The following is a 12,448-nucleotide window of genomic DNA, read 5'->3' on the forward strand; positions in this document are numbered from 1 at the left end:
GATTTCCCACGTGGGTCCATTTTCTCCATTTTCGGCCCGTTTCTCGCTCTTTTTACTCTCCTATGCTCACCTAAGTATAAAATATGAAATTAAAGGATTAGGAGCATCGAATTCACCAATCCTAAGGAGAAACCATCCATAAATGTGCTAAGCATGAGATAAAAATATGTATAAATTACGGTTTATCATACATGTATTACAAAGAGTAGATAGAGCCATACAACAGTCTTCTTCTCCAATACGACCTTTTAGTCTCTTACGGTTGAATCTCACATATATATAAAAGCATGCCCTAGAAAGAATCTCACTCAGGACACAAGGAAAGATAGGAAGGCAACTATATTATATGATGCCTCATTTCTACAATTAAAAGTTCATTCTAGAAGTTATGAGGAAGATAGGGGGAAAGGATATGAACTAATAGTTGCTAAATTATTAGCTTTGTCTAGCCTGAACCTAGATTTTATATTGTTCATTACTATGTTCTTTTAGGTCAAAGACATTACCGTGCTTACCATCAAAGACATGAAACTCTAAAGGCACCAAGAAAATGTGTTCCATAAAATAAATAAACCAGCAGATATATTCATAGCCTAACTCCCATATCATTGACATTATTTCCAGTAAAAGTTGTGGAAAAAAAATAAAAAATAAGATATGATGTCAAGGAAAAATTAAAAGATAATATATAGTTGTATACCTGCCATCCTTGATCAAGAAATAGTTTTTCCTTTGCAAGCAAAGTTGGCGTAGCATAAATACCCAAAAGTGCATAGCCTCAACTCTGAAAAGAAAAATGTCAACAAAGAGGTGTTGATTTTCAACTAATAACCAGTGTATGTTTGTATAAACCAACATCAATTCATCCAAGCTCCCTATTTTCGCCTTTTTGCCTCCATGATTGTAAATAAATAAAAGGTATTGACTGTAATATGTCTTAATTCTCTAAGTTCAAAATTTATTGCATTTCAACCAAAGAGAAAAAGAGGTGTTCTGTAAAAAAATTTAGCCAAAGATAGAGAGAGGAGAAAAATGGATGTTTTGTAACATTCCAACCTAGCTAAACATCTTTTAAGTTTTAATCTAACATCAAAAGAATTTAAAACAATACGAAATGCCTATAGGTTAAAAAATGTGTGCAAATAACTTACTGAGAAATAACTAATTCACTCACAAAATTAAGCCAACTTATAATAGATGAAAATAAGAAAGTAGGACGGTTTCACCTCAAGATTCTTATCATTTGTTTCCCAAACACATTATCCGAGTGAACCTGTTGACAAAGACCATAAATTGTAAATTCAATGTTCTTTTCAACCTTGATAGACATAGAAGGGAAGGCATTTAAGAAAGGAACACTAGCAGAAAGCTGCAACCAACAAAAAAGAGGAGGTAAAGATGTTAAGTTTTCAGAAAATACAAAACCTGGTCATACAAGAAAAATATCTTTGTTGAAAAAGTTCTATATGCCTGACCAACGATAGAACAGCTTGACTCTGGATCCAACTATATTAAGACACATTCTGCAATTATAAATATTGGCAGACTGATACCAATATCAGATGGCCCTTAATGTCTCCAACCAAGAAATATTAAAAAGATTCACATAAGAAAGTCAACAAAGAAAGAAATTTCACGAGGAAAAGAATAAAGCAAAAATAAAATGCAAATTGAACACACAAACAAGGAAAGTAACAAAATAATAAATAAGAGTTATTCCCAGAACAGTTGAAAGTGACGGTTTTTAGCATCATGTTTTGCATGGCATCTTGAATTCTTTAAAGTTTATAATCCTATGTACCCATAAGAGAAAACAAAACATCATCTCCCCCAAAAGACAGTGATTTGGGAGTTGAGTTGTAGCTTATTTTTTAGAAAATTTAAAGAAAACCCATTACTATTCTAAAACAAAATTTGATGATTGTAAGAACATAAACTAAATGAAATTAAACTTGAAAAGAAAAATATGCTAATCTAAAAGTGCATTATTGTGATAAAAGAAGCAACTTTGAATGCATTTACAGAGAAAGGAAGCAACTTTGAACGCGTTTGCAGAGAAAGTGTGAAGGAGATTTTGGGAAGAATTTTCTTTATTTCTATTCGGTGATGGTCGGAATGGTTATTCAAAGCCATCACCACTGAATCCGTATTACACATTTGAGGGAATAGAAACGCTTTAAGTGATTCGATCGAATGAAGAAACCGTGAACCAAACAACAACATTACTATTCATCTAAGAATAAGGCGGGAATGGCTATGCCATTCCCCCCAACCAAACGTGGTGTTAGGGTCAAGGTTAAATCTTCGTTATTGTTACCATTGAAAAATGTTCTCTAAAAATGCTTTTAGAAACAAAATTGAGGTATTTAAAAGTGTGTTTCTGAATTTTTAGTACTCTATTGCTATAAAAAGAAATGTGATTAAAAGTTAAATTGTCATTTTTAAATGTTATAGTAGAAAGCTAAAATGTATTTAAGTTATATGATATTTAAATAATGAAGTATAAATTTTAAATAACTTTTAACTAATTAATATAAATTATTTATAAATTTATTGATATATATTATATTTAAATAATTTAATATAATGATACATGAAATATTCAAATAATTTAATATAACAATACCTTAAATACAAATTAATTTAATTTTTATATATATTTTAAATAGTTAATATAAATAAGGGTATTTTGATAATTTTCATTTTCAAATGCAAAAGCTAAAAGTTAAAAACACATAAATTCCAACTTTTTGTTTGGATAGAAAAACATTTTTCCATTGTAGTTTTGACCCTTAAAACTTGTGTTTTTCATTGCTTTTGTGATGGAAAAAACACTTTTAGAACTCCAGCACAATAAAGTATGGGGTTTTAACATTTGACATACTAGTAATGTACTTTTTTTTATTCTACAAATAGTCTTAAAAATTTGACATTTATCTCTTTTTTAAAATATTTATTTTTTAATATTTTACTATACCTCTATATGACACTTTCAACCCTAACCCTTTGTGAAGTCTAAAAATTCCGGTGACAATGTATCAAATAATTTCCCTTATAATTATTACAAATTAGTTTCATTATCTTTGAGTAAAGATTATTGTATTTAAGAATAAAATTTTATTTAATTAATTTATATAATTTTAGTTTAAAATTTTAATTGTTCATGAATAATATAATTGAAAACATTAAACATAAAAATTAATTAATTAAAATTAAAAAAAAACATAATTGATATTGGAAAGATTATAATATTATTTCCGTTGTAAATCCATTGATAAATGGATGTCCGTAACCCCTCAAATTTATCCTATTGTAACCCTTAAAAGATGAAAGTCTATAACTCTTAAATTCATTATCTTGTAACCCATAAACCATTTATAAAGTACCTTAATGTTGGTCCTTAATGCTTTGTAACCTATGATTTTTGAAGCCTATAAGTAGAGGGCATGTACAAGCTTATTGGATGCCAATGTGAAAGTTGAATCACCCTTGTATCTTTTGTTCTTCTCTCTTGTTCATTATATATTTCTTTTAAGTTTTATAACACGTTATCAACTCGAGTCTTTACAAGTTCATAGTGAAGTTCACGTCATTACGACTATATATAACTTGCTGATAAAGCTCCCGTTGAACTATATATGGTATACGTATTTTCATCATTATTTTAATTTGTTCATCATATTTTTATAGAAAGAGAAATATTCAAAAGCATACAAATTAATTTTTTTCTGTTCTAAACTATTTTGGTTTATTCACCATTTTTTTAAAGGTTACTAAAAGAAATTTCATTATTTCAATTCGTTTTAAGTTATTAGTTTGACTACTTCTCTCTATGCCAATATTTGACGTACATATTATTATTCTACAAATTTGATATAAATAATTGGATTGTTTTACTATTGAGAATATTTATTATCATAATCTTGCTTAAAGTATAGTTCCTTTTATCGACAATCGAAATTATCCTCTATGATTTCCAAGATCTTAGACGACAAGATGCAAAGTTTTTATAGGAAGTTTCTTTTATTTAATGTTTCATATCTGATTTTTTGTAGCTAATTTGTGATCAATTATAATTGTTTTGATTAACTTATTTTATTTTTATGATCTTAGATGAATGGTGAAAGATTTAGTATCGATATGGACTTTGATTCGTTGCTCTTGACTTTGGGGTGTCTTAGTATCATATAAGTTATTTTGAAATAAAAGTTTTCTATCAATGAATTTTGAATTTCCTTACTTTTTGATAAAATCATCAAGACTCAACGTTGAACAAGAAAGTTTCTATTAAAACTTTCATAGAAGAAAAGAAATTGAGCTAAATTTCACTTATCACACTACATGCTTATATGTATTTGTATTTTTGTTCATAAAAAAAATTGCTTTTACTAATACATGCTATTTGATAATTACTTGGTAATTATTTTTGGATGGTGATAGATTAATTTTAATGTTATAAATTGGTAGATTTTTAAATCACAATTCATAATAGTATCGATCATTTTATTAATCAAGCCCTAAGGTTCGTCATAATATGTGACCTTGCATCGGTTCTTAGTCATTATTAAACTAGTTGTTTTATATGTTTATTAGATGGTTTCAATTTATATATATATAAGTTTTCTAAATTCTATACATCATATGTTTTTGGACTTTGATATTGTTTAAAATTCTCTTAATCAACAATGATTAAAGTTATTATATATATTAATAAAATCAAGATTCTTTCACACCAAACAATCAAATATTATTTCACATCAAACGTGTTTGTTTAAAGTCATTTTAATGACAAATTTTGAGGAATGTATAAATTGATTTTTGCGTTGATTCCAGTATATAATTTCAAGTATAGTTGTTGTCATTTTTAAATCTTGAATTATTTTGGTTGGAAATATTTTTTTATAAACTTAAAAAAGAGAACTACTATATTAATTTAGCCATTGGCATTTCTATGAACCTTATTTGTATTAACCGATTGTTTTTTTATAAGAAGCATAAAAAAAGGGGTTGTGTTGTAACACCCCATACCCAGTCTAGTCTCCGAACCTAATCTATCGAACTCCACATTAGTCACCTAAGTGACTTTCCATTAACAACCAACCTAAACTCCAAACACATTACAAGTTAAAACATAAAATATGCTTAAGTTGCTAACATGCAGCAAAAAATCATATAAGTTCTTTAATCAATACATTTAAACTAACTTTTATTCAGGCGGTACTCTAAATTTAAGTAAACAATAGACACATCTCCCACTGTAGCTCGCACATTTTAAGTCTTCACAGTGTAGGACTTTTGAAATAGGGTAAGTTTCACGAACTACTTGTAACAACCAGTTTTCAGTGGTATCAGAAACAGTGGTTTTGGGACCATGATTCTAACAAGTAAGTAATTATTTTATTATTTATTTAATTTTTATAGGATTATATGAGGGTCATATTAAATTTTCGTTAAGAAATATTAAAGTTTAAATAGTTAATTAAGTAAAAAGGACTAAATTGAAAAAGGTGAAAACGTTGATTTTCATTGGCTAATAGGGTCAAATAGTTTTGAAAAGGTAAATTAATGGACTTGGATAGTAATTATACCATATTCTAAGTTAGTGAATGTTTATGGATAGGTTTTAGTGTAATTATAATAGTTTTTAAAGGTTAATCTTGTAATTTAATAATTAAATGATATGTTAAACAGAACAAAAGGTAAAAATTAGTATCATTTTCCCCATTTTCTATTGAAATCTGATTCCGCCATAGTTGAGAAGCAAAAGTTTCAACCAAGCTTTGTTTTGTATGCATGGTATGTATTTGATGCTCGTTTTTAATAATTTTTATGTTTTTGAACTCGTATTAGCTTAATCTAGCTATCCCGGGGATAAATTTGTAAATCGTTAAAATTTTAGGGACTTTCCATGAATGAGTCTATAGTGTTAGTGAATTTAATTGATAGATTATTAAGCTTGGTTGTTAAATAGACACATTTTGTTAAGTAATTTTAAATGAATTTAAGCTTAAGGACTTATTTGAGAAAATGGTAAAATTCAATGATAATTTATGAAATAATGAAAGACATGGGTTGTAATGGACCTTAGAGAAAATCAGCTATCAATGTATTTCATCGACTGTGGTTTAATTATGAGTTTCAGATTTAGAGACTAATTTGCATAAAAGTTCAAATGTTAGGGGTAAATTCGTAATTTTACATTAAAATGGGTTATAAGTTAATCTATAAAATTAAGCTATTTGAATTATTTAATTGAGTTAAATTACTATTTAGATCAAGAAACGAATCAATTGAAGTTAAACTGAGGAAAAGCTAAAGTGTTGGATTAGTCATCGGCTTTGTTTCTACAATCGTTTTTGTCAAAGTAAGTTTGTATATCATTTTAAAATATTACATTTGAATTTATAAGATTAATTGATATCTTTATATATGTATCTATGTATTGATGTTTAAGATTGTCTTGATTTGAGAAAAGGAAAGAACCGTGATTGAAATACATCATGGTATTATATTCGAAAAGGAAAAGACTATGGTTGAAAGATACCATGGCATTACATTCAGTATTCCCGAATCAGTGAAAAGGGTGAAAAGGATGTTATCCAGAAAGGATATTGAATGAAAAGGTTGAAAAGGATGTTATCCAGAAAGGATATTAAATGAAAAGGTTGGAAAGGATGTTATCCAAAAAGGACAACAAATGAAAATGATGTATTTGAAAAGGAAACCATAGAATGAACTATTTAGTAAAGGTTTGTTGTGTGATATGGAATGGTTATGTACATTTGAATTGAAACCAAAGATGATAGAATGTGTGATTGATGATTTATATATTGGAATCTTATGCACGATATGTTACATGTTATGAATAATATATTCTTATATATGTATATGGTTACTAACTTGTGAAGTGGTGTGATTAGGAAGAAATGTGCATATAGGGAATAAACAATGCTTGAATGGTTTAATCATGACATTTTTTGTTTGGTAAGCTTGAGTTCTTTTGTATGAACTTACTAAGCACTAGTTGCTTATGTAGTTGTTTTTCTTTATCTTGTAGATCTTCAGAAAGCTCGTTCGGTTGGAATATTGTCGGAGCTCTATCACACTGTCTGTCGACCACTTTGGTAGTTTTTGGTTATTTTGAAAAAAATAGTTATAAATGGCATGTATAGGACTTTGTAGTAATAGGTACTTTAGATTAGTTTGATCATATAGTGTGTTTTGGCTATATTTGTACCTATTTGTATATAGGGTTTTGGGTTGGCTTGTATATATTAAAACTCATTTGGATATGGTCATTTTGGTTATGCCTATCTAAAGTGGTAAGTTGTGATGGTATAGATTGAGATGAAATGGTCTTTTAGTATTCATGTTATATGATTGAAGTTTGGTATTGTAATCTTGTTCTTCAATGGTTTAGGTGTGTGAATTATGGTGTCTTTGAATGACATATTGGTTAGAACTTATAGGATGATTGAATTGGTATGTTTTGAGTGTGTTTTGATGATATGAATGTATATGGAAATGGTATGTCTTGGTGTGCAAGAATAGGTTTTGCTATGGCTTGTTTTAGGGGCTAAAATTGGAGCACATAGCCTAGGACAAGGGCTATCACACGGTTGTGTGCCATACAGGCCACCCCACACAGTCGTGTACCTTTATTATTTTAGGTACTGGGTTCACACGGCCTGCGACACGGCTGTGTGACCGAACATTGAATACTCATACGGTTTGGAACATGGCCTGCGACATAGTCGTGTGGCCTTCTTTTGAATACTCACACGGACAGACACTGATAACTCTTGAAAAGACTTATATTTTAGGCCTCTAGATGGAATTAATTATTTGAAATTAAATAAATACATCTACATTTTAAAGATAATTTTAGAACATTGCATAACAAAGCTTAGATTGAGCTACATTGGCCATTATTTGTTACTTTTATCACTTGGGGAGGACAGGTGTGGTTCTGTGTGAACACAGGTGCAGGTAGAATAAAAGGATGAAGAGGATGTAGAAAGAAAATAAGGAAGTGAAACATTGTAGTGGCAATTGGTAAGATTGATTGCCAACAGAATTGCCATAGCAATTCCAGGAAGATGACTCAACACTCTATCCACCTTCCTCTCAGCTAGCTGGACGTGTACCAGAAAAACCAACCTGAAAAGAGGAATGAAAAATGTGTGCTGAGGTGAGACAGATCTACCCAATAAAAGAAGGAGAGAGAAGAAAAAAAAAGGGAGGAGAATCAGCGTGAGAAAGAGATTGGTAACAACAATTCTCTCTCTCTCTGTGCAAAGAAGAACTCCATTGGAGAATTCCAAGGAAAAAAAGGGTAGCATCTTAGAAGAGAGCATAATACAGACATAAGGAAGGGGAAGAGAAATCTATCTTGGATTCACGTATAATCAGAAGATGAAAGAGAAGCTGGAGTGTGGAATTAACTTCCTACAGTTTTGCCTTTATTTTTATAGATTGAATTTTCTGTGACTCGAAATTAATTGAGAAATGTTGATGAATGATTCTATTGTGATGTTTACTTTTCCACCCATGAACTAAATCTTTTCTAGGTTGGAGTTGTTTGGGTGAATGTTTTATCATCTTTAATGCCTAGGATTTGAGATTGTCTATATCACTATTACATTTGATTCATGCTTATTCTAAATACATGCATGCAAGCTCTAGACATAGTTGAATGTATGATGTGTTCTTAGGTGTTTTTAATTCTGAAAAGGTTAAGAATACTGGATCTTGAATCGTTTGATGCAAGTGAATACTCGACAGAATTTTATAGCACTCTAGACATAGATGTTGCAAGTTGTACAGAGAGGACGTTCATTGCAACTATCAATCCCAAGTTCTGTAGATGTACATGAACTTAGATTTTTAGCTCAAGATCAAGATCGAGCTACCTAAAGAGGCAGATCTCAGTAGCGAATCTCTGGGCAATAGATTAGACAATATTTTGCCATGGCATTATCTTGATACAAACATTTCTCTTGAGTAATTCTAACCCTATTCATTCAACAACAGAAATACTCTTGATATTCTCTGTGAATTGCCACATCATTTTATTTGCCATATCAATTCTTTGTTCTTTATCATTTAAATTCAATAATTCATTATTCTAGTTTCTTATTCACTCTAAGATTATGTATGATATTTTGGTATAATTAACAATATTATAATAACATACTCAATTTCTTACCAATTTTCAATCCCTGTGGAGACGATACTTACTTATCACTTTATTACTTGAATGACGTGTATACTTGCACAATTGCATTAGTTATTTTACACGCAATAAGTTTTTGGCGCCGCTGCCAGGGATCGGCAACATTGGTGAAAAGTTGATTTGTTATTTTTCTTGTTATTTTTGTTGGAGTAATTAATTAGTATTTTATTTGATTTTTCAAGTTTTGTATTAGTGCATGAGAAGAAGTATTCAAGAGGATACAAAATATTATTTTGATCCTGAAATTGAAAGGATCTTAAGGCAAAGAAGAAAAGAATTAAAAGAAATGGAGAGGATTATAAATGATCCAATTAGAGAAGATCAAGTACTCTAGAATGAAAGGAATGTTGATACCTCGAATTATAGATGATAGAGGTAGAACCATTAGAGAACATGAAGTGCCTATTTTTTGATGATCTAAATCCAAGAATTGTTAGGCCATATATTCAAGCTCAACACTTTGAATTAAAACCATCAATATTTCAGATGCTGCAGATCGTAAGGTAGTTTAGTGGTCTACCTATTGAAGATCTAAGATTGCACTTGAGAATTTTTCTTGAAGTCTGTGACTCATTCAGGCAGCAGGGTGTTCCTGAAGATGCACTTAGATTAAAATTGTTCCCTTATTCGTTGTGAGATCGTGCCAGACCATGGTTGAATGCATTACCATCAGGTACGATGGCATCTTAGAATGAACTGTGTCAGATATTTCAGCTTGGGTACAATCCTCCAAACATGAATGCCAAGCTTAGGAACAACATTACATCATTCAAGCAATATGGAGATGAGATATTATATGAAGCTTGGGAATGTTTCAAGGAACTAATTAGAAAATGCCCGATACATGGTTTTTAGCATTGGACACAGACGAAAATGTTCTACAATGGATTAAATGCTCATACGCGAGTGGTGGTGGATGCATATGCTAATGGGACGTTACTTGACAAATCCTATAATGAAGCATATGAAATTTTGGAAAGAATAGCAAACAATGATTATCAGTACCCCACTACCAGAGTTGGTACTAGTAGAAGAGTTGTTGGAACAATGGAACTTGATGCGATCACATCGTTAACAACTCAGGTATCATCTTTAACAAATATGATTAAAACTCTGAAAAGACCCTCTACAGTGTAGGAGATAAAGGTTGCAAAACTAGCATGCATATACTATAGAGAAGATCATTGTAACACCCTTCACCCGTATTCAATGTCGAAATAGGGTCACGAAACATTATCGGACTTACTATACAATTAAACATTCATTTAACATACATTTTCAAATTTCATGCAATCATCATTCAAACTCAATCACATTGTCCCTAATATGAGCCTACGAGGCCCTAAACAAGCATTAGAAGTGGTTCAGGACTAAACCGATAGCTTAATAAATTTTTGAAACATTTAGAAAAATTTCCAAAATACAGGGGACACACGCCTGTGTGGCCCAGACCTGTGTCTCACACGGCCAAAGAGAAGCTCGTGTCACAAGCCGTGTGGACATTCAAAATAGGATCACATGACCGTGTCCTAGCTCGTGCCCAACCTCGTGTAAGTCTCTGACTCAGGTCACATGACCAACACACATGCCGATGTGGCTAGCCCGTATGCCCTAAAAATGGCCACACACGCTCGTGTGCCAGGCCGTGTGCTAGGCCATGTCAAACCTGTAGGGTATACTGACTTATGCCACAAGGCCAAGTCACACGCTCGTAAATTAAAATAAATAATGAGACGCAAGATAGTAATTTTTATATACCAATTCACTTACTCTTTTCTTTATACTATCACATTATTACCAATATTAGAACAAGGCAAAATCATTTCTTATATCAATTAGTAATTCAAAAATTATACTAGCACATTCCATCACATATTCAATTTTCATGATTTCCTAGTTCATAAGTAATCTATGATCATATCTCATTCCACAATTTCATTTTTCCATTTCTTATCTCAACTATATTATCATAATTTACCATTGGATACTTAAAAATTTCATATTCATCTTTAATTCAAATGTTCCACCATCATAGTTCCAATTTTCATTTTTAATTCCCTATTTACATGACTCAGACTCGGGCAGATACGCGGATCCAACCAACATAACAAATTGGCACCAAGTGCCTAACAGAAAAATTCGTAATAATAAATTGTGCCCTGCACTGGCCGGTAAAGATAGACTAAAAAAATGTGCCCAACACTGATTGGTATAATCGACAAATGGGATACCCAGCACTCCCCGACACATAGTCATATAACACTGAACTCTTCCTACCCTATGGCATGCCAATTATACCTGACTCTGCCCGAACATTTTGAAATTGATACAATTTAGTCCATCTAGCACAAAATCATCAACTAACTTTACAATTCAGTCCTTTTTCTGTTTTAAACTTAAAATCTATCAATTTAATCACTAGAACTTCTATCCATCAATAGAGACATCCTCAATCTTTAACAGTACCAAAAAAGAATACATGGTTTAGCTACCTTAAGCTATTGGGATTCTGAAAACATAAAAATTACAAGAAATTAAACTAAATTAAAGTTTGAAATTAAAAACCCTAAATCGTGCATTGTCATCTTCTTCTCCCCTTTTGGTTCGATTTTGCATGAATAAATTTTTAATGTTTCCACTATCTTTGTTTTATTATAATATATACTTCATTATATTTGTTAAATTTTATAATTTATAGTATTTTCAACAAATAACTCATGTTACCATCCACTTTTATGAGAACAAAGGTTTAATTTCCTATTAAGTCCCTCACTAGAGTTCCAATTAAAAATTCCTTAAGAAATCAGACTTTTATCACATACGTGATTTAGTCCCTATACACTAAATAAGCCCTAATTTAATAAAATTACTTTACCAAAATTCAATTCTCTTCAATTATAACTCTGTAAGTATTTAATGAAAATATTTACGAGTTTGATTTAAAAATTAGGGTTCCAAAATCGTACTTCCCGACACCACTGACTTTCGGGTCGTTACAAGAAGAGTTAAAGGAGTCCAGTTTAAAGATGGACAAGATTTTATGGTGCTCTTGATAGAATAAATTGAGTGTGGTCTGGGAATTTATTAAAAAACCTTGAAAGATCCCAGAATTTACCATGGCTTGTAAGTGGGGATTTTGATGAAATTTTATTTACATATGAGAAGAGTGGGCGTATTCTGAGGGAGGAAGGTTGGATGGAAGAATATTTTTTA

At 30.8% G+C, this 12,448-nt stretch overlaps 1 non-coding gene across 1 annotated transcript; it reads right to left on the reverse strand.

The window, feature by feature from the left end:
• Positions 1-9,979: 9,979 nt before the first annotated feature.
• On the reverse strand, positions 9,980-10,086 carry LOC121204006 (small nucleolar RNA R71). Its single transcript, XR_005898934.1, has one exon. It is a non-coding gene; the product is annotated as a small nucleolar RNA R71 (small nucleolar RNA).
• Between the last annotated feature and the right edge of the window lie 2,362 nt (positions 10,087-12,448).

Source organism: Gossypium hirsutum, chromosome A07 (assembly GCF_007990345.1).
Source record: "Gossypium hirsutum isolate 1008001.06 chromosome A07, Gossypium_hirsutum_v2.1, whole genome shotgun sequence".
Lineage (NCBI taxonomy): Eukaryota > Viridiplantae > Streptophyta > Magnoliopsida > Malvales > Malvaceae > Gossypium > Gossypium hirsutum.